Genomic DNA, 10570 nt, shown 5'->3' on the forward strand with positions numbered 1-10570 from the left:
CCCATTGTGTCCCCAGCAACGTCGCGGAACTTCATGCCGCCTCATATTCTATCTCCAGCGTAGCGTAATCTTAACCCGGTGTGATTCCACTGATATTTCTTTTTATTCAGAAGTTAATTAGATTTGTATTATTAATTCTTGGATCTTCAGACATTCGCAATCTATTCATAAAGGAAATCAGTAGAAGCAGTCAATAAATTCACGAATATTTTCAATCTCGTCATCTCAAAATAAAATGTTTTTGCTTTAATGGTAGAGTTGCTGGTGGCATTAGAAAATGAAGGGCAACAATCTTGTTCCAGGAGAACTAAAAAATCCAGAAAACGGTGAAGAATCAAATTGCAGACGAGTTAGCTTTTACCAAAAATTCGTAATTAAGAACGGCTGATCGTTCCCCGAAACCCTGTCACTCGGAAATGAAATATCGTCGCGGAATAGTTTACAAAAGCGTGAAAAGGGTTCGGGGATAACAGCATCGAAAAACTGGCTCGGAAAATAAAATGGTTCGAATCAGTGGAATCCTTTCATCGATCTCTCGCCATCGTTTCTCTCCTCGCGACGACAAACGCACGCTTCTCTTGCCGCGAGGTTCCCGTGTACACACACGTTCTTTTCATCCTCTCGCTCTCGCTTCCTTTTTTTTTTTATTTCCAGTCGAACGATTTCCAAAAGGGGTGGAATTCCGCGATTCGGGAAAAACTTGGCCGAACGGGGTGAAAATACCGGCATTGTTCGGTTGTGTTCGAAGTTTTGAAAGGGGGTCGCGTGGAAAAGGCGCGCAACCCTTTATTTGTTTAGCAGAGAGAGAGGGACACCGGAGCGCGTGAAGCGTGCCGGGTGGCTCTCGCCACTGCATGGCACACGTTCACCGTTTCGTCGGATTTTACCCCAAATTTTCAGCTGGCGCACACCCCAGCCGATTTACACAATATTTTGGAAATCTTTTATAAGATTTTCGTCCCCTCTTGGCTTAGCACGCGCTCCTAGACGATCCATTGTAACCGACTCGCCTCTCCCCATCGATGCTTTCCGCCGACCTGTCGACGAACGACCACGACGACAGATGGGAACGTGTCCCGTCGATTCGAGAAACGTCGACCAACAGAAAACAAAGACAGAGAGAGTCGAGGAAAAAAATTTGTAAAACCCGTAGAAATCGTGAAATTAGGGTCGATCCCGAAAAAAACTCCGGAGAATTAACATAAGCATTGTGAATGGGCCAGGCCGCACCGACCGGAAGGGTGAACGGTTTACGTGCACCCCTTTTGCGCAACACGTGCCATTTTTAGATTGATACTGCCTTTCTTCTCGTTTCATTCCTGCTTCAATAAAATCGTGTAAACTCGGAAATGTGGACGTGCGACGATACGTCAAGCTTTTGTGCCCGGCACAATCGGGAATTCGATTTTTCGGTACACAACTGCTTTCATCGCCGGACGATACTGCGGTTTTCAAAAATATTTTGAGATCTTTACGACGTGGACACGGTTCAGTATCTAGAGCGGGGTGCGAACCCTGAATATCTGTCACCAGCTTCTTTCTGAAACAGAACTTTGAAAAAGATCCGAGCTTTTCGAGAAGATGAATTATTTAACAGCTTCTCTTCGGTTGAAAGCCGTTCATTCTTTAATCTGCTAGTTAAAATGGTCATTTTTACGGAACCGAGTGTTCATAGGCTGCAACCTCATATTTTTCGAAAAATATGTTAACACTTTATCTACCAGAAGCCTATTAATAGGATTTTCAATAATTGTGCTGTACCAAAAGAAAGCATAGAAATTTTCTTTTATATTGCAATCTTAAATGAAACTATTAGATGATGTTATTAAGGGTGATTTGTTAGATCATAATGAAAATTGCTGTTGCTATTGAAGGTCCCATTAAAAAGTGTTTAGCCATGTACCATAGATTCTTCAAAATTATGCAATAATCACCGGTCGGTAATGTGTTAACTCGATGCACGGTTTTTGGAGCGGCACCTAATTAAGGCAGACAAGTGGAAGCTTTCCGCAAGCACGCGGCAATTTGGCGTCTACATTCTACACCTTCGGTTTCTTCCTATCGCGACTTTACTTTCGGTCGAAGCGGTATCTAAATTGCCAACGGCATACATTGTCGCGCTGCATAACATATTGTATATTTATTTCTTTCGTGTACGTTTATATTTATTTATATGTATAGATATATTACGAAGCGGTATAGCTGATTTTATTTTTTTCTCTTACGTAAAACATCGTGTAGCAGCCTGACAATAATAGCTCCGGTTGAAAAAGGTTACGCAACCGTCACGAGAAATTCTGAACGCACAAAGACGTGTACACTAAGAGGACGCATCGCATTGTACGTTTACTGGGAATGACGCAATATTGCTGGTTATCCGTATTTTCCTATAAGTTCGAGACGATGGTTAATCGACGCGCGTGAAAAAAGTTCGTCGCTCACTGGACTCCCTTGTAAATACCGATACGATCAGCGATTCGCGAGCGGGCAACGTTTGATAGCAACGGTATGCACGTGATAGACCGGTATTGATGATACCCTAAGTTCCTATTAATCTGTATTGTATAAACGTATGTTCCTAAGTTTAAGCTTTAACGAGTCGCGAATGCCGCGGCCGATGAACGTTCTATTCGGGGCATGGTGTCTATCGTTTTGTTTGGAAATCGACCAATACCGATCCTGCTAATCGATCGCATTTATAATATACGGATTTAGAACGTTCCGCTTCGACGTCGAACGGACATATGTGTATGTACGTGTGTTGATGTGCGTGCGTGTGATTCGTGCGAATTATATACACCACCCCCTTTTTGCAGTTAAGCAATACTGTGTAAGCGCGGCGACGCGACGCGACGATACGTTCGAGGATATCGTGTAATACGTAACGTACGCAGCAGGATAAACGATTGAGGAAAAATCAAAATTAGTTGTTAACAAAAACAAAATGTAGGGAAGGGGGGAAGGGCATGGCGATTCGGGGGTACACGGCCAACCGCGACAAGTATTTCGACTACGATCGTTAAGTACCACGATTCAGGGTCCTCCTAGGTATTTCACACTTAGGGAATAGCGTGGATGAGTGGGCGGCTAGCGTAATTCACAATTAGACTGCGGATCTTTACGCAAAATAAAAATGTTTTGCATTGATTGCGAGAAGCTGGAATAACATAGAAATTGATCTCATTCCTTAACGACTTTGTTACATTAAAAGTAACAACACGACATTCTTGAATTTTTCAAATCGTTCACCCTTTTATATTTCACCCAACTAATTTCTTCATAAATGCGTAAAGATCCGCAGTCTATTCGTAATGAATGTATTCTACTCGGTGAACCAGAAGTACAAGTAAACACTGTTTCGATGACGAATTATTAAATATATAAATATATATATAAATATTATATATATATATACATATATAGATAGATAAATATATGCATATATATTTACAAAAGAGATGTGAGAGAACCTGTATGAATGACCGTGTGCGTGTGTACATAATAATCGGTTACCGCGAAAAATTGTCGGTGATCTTTATTATACGCAAGATGTGAGTTCACGAATGTGACGGAGAACATAAGAAACGGGGGATAATTATAATATGTACGTCTGATGAATATTCGAGCTGACTATTCGTTCATTCTCGGCGTTGTTAGAGAGGAACAAATAAATAAAAGGCACACCGTACCAAATTATTTTTCTGCGAAGATCAGATGATATGGAAGATTATTTTTGCAAAGCGACAGTTCGACACTCTACGGATTAATGGAAGCGGGCTAGACTTCCGGAGACACGGGAGATGGCTTTTGTACGTTACAGAACAAATTGCCGAAGAGGAGGTATCGATTGTTTCTTACCGAGGGAAAAAGGGAGAGAGAGAACAAGAGAGAATGAGTGAGAAAGCGAGAGAGAGAGAGAGAGAGAGAGATCCATAATTTTAAGTGTAATAATAGCTGTACACGTAATGTACACGTAATGTAAATTAGAATACAGAAAACCGAATGTTCCTAATGTAATGCTTTCATCTAAATACGTATATTTATAAGTATTTAAGCGAATAGAGGTATGTAATATTTATACCTTGCTCTGTAACGTTTTCGTTTCGATCATTTATCAGTTTCAAGAAACAAACAACAAACATTGTGACCGCGTAAGAGTATGTATGGTATATATGAATATGCTACGAAACATTTGCGTTCGCGAATGCAATTTATTTTAAGTGATTGAGAAAAAAAATAGAGTTTCCATTGTATCTGACCGTAGCTGGTTTGTAGAAATAAATACTTGTACAAACTACACGTACACTTTCGCAAACTTCATACAAATGTAGATAGATCGAATCGGATACCATCTCGATGCAAGTTTCCTTGTACAAACTGGATACGGTCAACGTATTGTACGCCAAAGAATAATGTTCCTATCGAGGAAGAAAAGATATGTTTTCAAGTATTCAGATCATTCGTCATGCTAAACGAACTTCGTATATCAACGTTCATTGTAAGTTTGGTATTCTTTTGAGATGGTTGTTAGCGATTAACGATCGAGGGTACAAAGTGCGAAAGGAGCGAAAAATCAAAATTCGAAAAATCAAAATTACAGTGTAAGTTCATAGAGATTCGTTGTTCGTCGATAAATATTATTTGTTAGTCAAGAATAGTTGGATACGTCCAATAATATAGTCTAATAATCATTATCTGGTGTCGTTTTTCATTTCTTCGCCCTCTCATAAAATTGACGCACCCCCGAGTGGAATGTTGTATACGTGACTATGGGCACATATAATAATTGGAAGTTGAATTTGAATTTAGACTTAAATATAATGAGATTGAAAGTTGAATTTCCATTTAGATTGCAGTGCTGAGAGTTGAATTTGAATTTAGATTCAAAATTTCATTTTTTTTGATATTTTCACTTAGACAACTTACATAATCATGGACAGTGTTGAGCCATAAGTAAATTTATTTAAATAACAATTTAAATAAAAAGTTATTTGTTATTTGGATATTCAAATAAAAAGCAAAAATAATCATTTATTATTTGAGCAAGTCTAAATAGAATTATTTAAAATAATAAAGTTAATTCTTATTTACAAATACAATTCCAATTATTATTTGTGTTGGCAAATAATAAATTAAATTGTACTCTTTTATAGGCTGCTAGGTCCTCCAGCTAGGGCCCGACCACTGCACTGGCGGTATATGTACCTGGAAAGGTTGCTATAGCAAACAAAAAAACGCGCACGTGTTCATTGTATATAGGGTGGCTCAATATTCCTTCCACATCCGGAAACGGGAGGTTCCTGAGATCAGTTGAAGCAACATTTTCCTTTGGTAAAATGGCGTCCGCGGATTTGTTAAGGAATTACACGGTCCAACAAATTTCAACTTTTTTTTGTATTTCGATCCCCACTATGCGATTCTCACAGTGTTTCTCGCGCTGATTCCCAATCTGTCCTTAATTTTTCTCCTAGACGTACAGTTTTCGAGATAATTGAATTTTAAAAAAAGACATATTTTTCAACTTTGAACAAATATTGTGATGTTATTATAAAAGATGTTGAATTGTTCTTTACAGCAAAAGATTCTGTAGACTTTCCCGAATACAGTGATATCCAATATTAATACTGTGATTGGTCCGTGTTTTCCGTTAATAACTCCTTAACAAAGCCGCGGAAGCCATTTTTGCAAACGAAAAAGTTGCTTCAAATGATCTCAGGAACCTCCCATTTCCGGCTGTTGAAGGAATTTTGAGATACCCTGTATACCAAATACAAGAAATAAGAGAAGACAAAAACTATTTATTTGATTTCCACCTCAATCCAAATAATAAATAATCTTTTATTTGCAAATAAGAATTAATAAATAGATCACTTTTGGAATTATTTAAATTACTTTTATTTAAATATATAAAGTTCAGCTATTATTTGCAATTAAAATCACACGTTTATTTATTATTTAAAATAAAATTTGCTCAACACTGAATTTGTGGGCATATATTGAGGAATAAAGTTTGCCATCACATTGTGGAGGATAGATGAAGTAGCGACATTGAAAATTGTTATTCTCTACCGATGTTCGATCCAGGAAGTCATTCTCGTGGGAGTCCCCAGACTTTTCTTATTTCTAGCTACTTTGTTACTTATTGTTAGCTACTTAAACGAACTCTTTCAATTTGCTTTGGTCATTTGCTGCCTACAGATTGGAATATTGTTGAAAATGTTTAAACTTTAAACGTGACTCTTAATGATTTTTCAAGAGATTATGCAATACACACGGCAGGAAGTATGAAACAAGTTTGACAAGCTTGTCAGAGGAACTCGTGGGCCATAGATTAGCGTTAAAAAGATCGTTTTTGAGTGGCGCTTCAAAATAGAATGGAGGCTTATCTAGTAATAATATTTTACGCACTGATTAGTAAAAATACGTCATTTTATTATCAAACGAGCTACCTAATGCTACTAGCACGTATAAAGATTAAATATCTACGTTATCGCACTAACATAAGTACTCGAACGGTATTAAATCCTACAGACCTAATAGTACAGATCACATTCAAGAAGTGATAAAATTTTGACGATTATAACACGATACCGCGCGAATTTAAAGAGACTTGACCATTGTTATTATTACAATGCAAAAGTCAACCGAAATGGTATCGTCACGTAGAATGTACCACGAGAAAACAATATTTTAACTGATAAGCATTTAGATACATTATCGATACAGAAAGAATCGCACAACATTCACGATAAAAATGGAAGAAATAGCCACCGACATTGATTTCGATCTGGTCGCTGCAGAGAACATTAGCGAAAGTTATCCGATAACGATTATGTAACATTATAATCTGTGCCAATTAGTTGCGACGATTCCGACTCGACAAAAATATACAACATCAATCGCGCGCCATTACCGAACGAATTTAAATCGATCGTAAACACTTCTAGCACACAAAACACGAGTATTTGTTTCAAGGTCACATTTTGAGCCTAATGTCGTTTAGATTTGTTTACTCTTTATCACAACTTCGCTGGAGGGCATTTTAGTTGATAGTCCTCGCATTGTCTAGTTTTTTTTTCAACAACCAATAACCTAGGACACAGTCGAACGAAATGTTTGAACGACTGTCATAAACCATAAAATTAAAGATTTATCGTTATCGGCTAATGTTGAATACAAATGGTGAAACTGGTTGGAAAAACCGAAATGAGTTGCAGAATTAATTCGTGATTTTCCTGAAGACGAACGCCGCGCCGGCGAATAGCAGGAATAAATTATAGATTCATCCTTCTAGAATTTCAACTAACCAGCGTATTTTTGTCTTTACCTTGACGGAATAAACACGACACTTTGTTTTCCTCCATTTGATGCAATTATTTAGCCACTTATGATATATCGTTGGAGATAACGCCTACAAGTGTCATCAGGAACGTGAATTTGACGGTCAGGTGTACAGACAGTGCTAATAATGAAATAATCTGATCGATGTTACTCAAAGAATGCTATTATCGCTCGTTGAGATCAAATTACTTTGTACAGTTTTGATTTGCACTGTGCTCTTTCATTATCCACCATGTATTAAGCACTTGACGGTGTCGCGAGAAAGAAGAACATTGATTGCCGAGGATTAATCCGTTGCGAACGATATAATAAGGAAAAAAACAATAAATAGCTGAACGATAAGAAGTTTCAAGAAACGGTTCGACAGATTCGTTGAAGTAATTCATCGATCACAAGTAGTCTGCGGATCTTTATGCATTCGTAGCAAAATTGTTGGAAAATTTTAGAAATCGAAGAAGTCGATGTACAATTTTTCCTCTGTTAAAATCGTTAAGGGATGAAATCTCTTGCAATAAAGATCCGCAGTCTAATTAGGAACGTGATTCGCGTTTCGGTGCAATCGGATGAACTTGTAGAAAAGCCTGTGGCTATTGTTCCACGCGCAACGCGATCTACAGTACGATTGCTGCAGAGAGATCACACGGGAGATCCGTGCGTTTTACAGCCAGCGATAAAGCCGCTATAAAATTCGTGTATACCGTAGTAGTCGTATTAGCGGGATACATACGTCGAACGTTTGCGGTGTCAGGATTTTCTTGTTTATGCTGGTTGCAACGGGACATGGGGATGGGCTGTGGACCGTCTCGGCGAGAACGATTTTTTAAATGCATCGTTAACGTCGTTAAACAGCCCGAGCCTCGAGTCTTGAAGCACTGTCGAAGATAAAGACGCGCGCGCGCGCGCGCTCGCGGCATACCGAGCATATTTTCGCGATCAAGCTGGCAAATCGGCTGCCACGGGACGACATTAATGCCTGTTTACCGGTCCGATAACACCCCTTTGACTGAAGATGATATCAAACATCGCGACACCTGCTCGAACGTAAATACCATGACACGTACTTGACCTATACTCGACGCGTTGTTATTGCTGTTTAGGCTCTCGCGAAATTAGTGCCACGGCTTCTACCGGCCCGGGATGGTATGGAGGTTCAGAACGCGCTCGAGTCACGTAACACGTGAATTTCAATTCTACGCGAGTGTCCACTGTCTACGGGCGCGTAATACCATCACCCATATACCGCTTTTAATGGAAATCCCGGGACGCCGGTGAATCGTTACGTCCGAAACACTTCCCGCGTAATTTCCACCGCATTCTCACGGCATAAAGGCGCGCGGACAGTAAACACCGAGTGGATCGAGTGACATTTCTCGTTATCTGATAAAATCACGGTTAAACAAAAGATTTACAGCGGAAACGAGAATTACAATTAGGTGAGCGAAACATTTTTCATCGGTCCTTCAATAAACGGATACGCGTCGCCTTACTGAGAATCCTTTAATCAACTGCTAGCGTTGCCGCCATTTATCGCACACTTCTGATGAAAGTTCGATTGTTCTATCGGGAAATAGACCTGACCATTGTTGAGGAAACGAAGACTTCGCTTTGGAATAGTTACACCTAAATTGTATCTACGTTCTTAAAGACACGCGATATTTGTTTCTAAGATTGTCCAATTGTTCCCGAAATAATGATGATATGTTAATTGCTAGTGTTATGGATTAGCTAGTTGGATTTAGCCGATACACACGGAACAATTTCAAACATTACGATCTTGCGGAAGCACTGACGGCAACGTCCTTGATCCTGCCGGCTGATACCGATCAGCGTCCTCCTCTCGTTTCCTTTTATTATTCTTAATTATAGCGAAGCAACGGTGACGATGACTGTGCCGGTATAATTTGTCGTCGTTCGTTTTGCCTCATAATTACTCCGAATAATGGCCGCCGAGTTAAATTGTCCCATTGTTCTGTGAACACCGCGAATACTCTCGTCGCCGCGAATTATTTATCTGAACATCGACGGTTGGCGGCCGCGTCATCGATACACATGAACCGTCGTCGGCGCATGTCGGAAATCGATGCTTGTTTGAGATCGCGAAATCATCGGGAAGGTGAACCCCCAACGTCCGCGGTCGCTGTCGCCGTCACGGCATGCCGATTACTTCGGGATTCCCTTGAACGCTGGATATAGATCCACGCAATTCTATGTTTGCCGATACACGCTTTACTCGAATCGCGTGAGCGTTCGATGAAAAAAGGTGTGCATTCGACTGGCTTATCTCAAAAAAATAGTGATAGTTGATGCAGTGGACACGCCGCGCGCCGTATTAAACGGTTCTCCTCGATGACTCGGCCGCCTTGGACAGGTCTGTACTTTGTATGTTCGAATAGTCGCGATGTCACTTAGATACTGGACCGAAGAAAAATCGATTCAACAGGTTCCGTCGCGCGTATTAATGTACCTAAATGGACAGCGGCCGTGTAAACGTGTCTAGCGGCGATTGCCGGAAGCGATCCGCGATTTATAGCAATTGTCGCCTCGTTATCGAGTGGCGCGATTAAATTCGTGTCGTCCGCGGTCCGTTGGTGTCGGCCGCTTGCGTATTATTATCGAGACACGGGCTAGGAGGGAGGCCGCGAGGAGACGATTGGTGGGAGGGTGTCTAGAATCGATCCAAGTTCGGATGGGGATTTTGCTCGAGCGACGTCGCAAATCAATTAGTGATCTACAATTTATTCGCGATAATTCCTCCTCCCACTGTCGCGTACGAATGACGAGATAGCGCACGTGCGTGCGTACGTACGGACGGCATACGAGGAACACGTCGCATCTCTATGCACATGAGCGGCTCAAGTGCCGACAAATGGGCTGAGGCTTCTTTTATCAGTCAACCACGACCGCGTGAGGCAAACGGATCGGTACGCAGCAGTGACGAGACACACATCGTTCTACTCGAAACTTCATTTTTCGCGAGATACCGAAACGAAAGCCCCACGGCGGCAATCCTGCGACGCCTCGTCGATCCTTGATCTCAGTGCTCCACCTTGACCCGAACGGGAACAACCCCCGGCAAGACAACTGCCCACGTTTCCAGCACTCGAAGGATTCCAACCGGAGACCAAACGCTCCTTCGAGAACAAGATCGAAGCTGCACGAGCCAGAAGTGGCAGGGTCAATCGAACATCAACGAACAATCAACGTTTTACTAGGAAACGTCGACACGCTG

The sequence above is a fragment of the Lasioglossum baleicum genome, chromosome 6, assembly GCF_051020765.1.
Source record: "Lasioglossum baleicum chromosome 6, iyLasBale1, whole genome shotgun sequence".
In the NCBI taxonomy this organism is placed as follows: Eukaryota; Metazoa; Arthropoda; class Insecta; order Hymenoptera; family Halictidae; genus Lasioglossum; species Lasioglossum baleicum.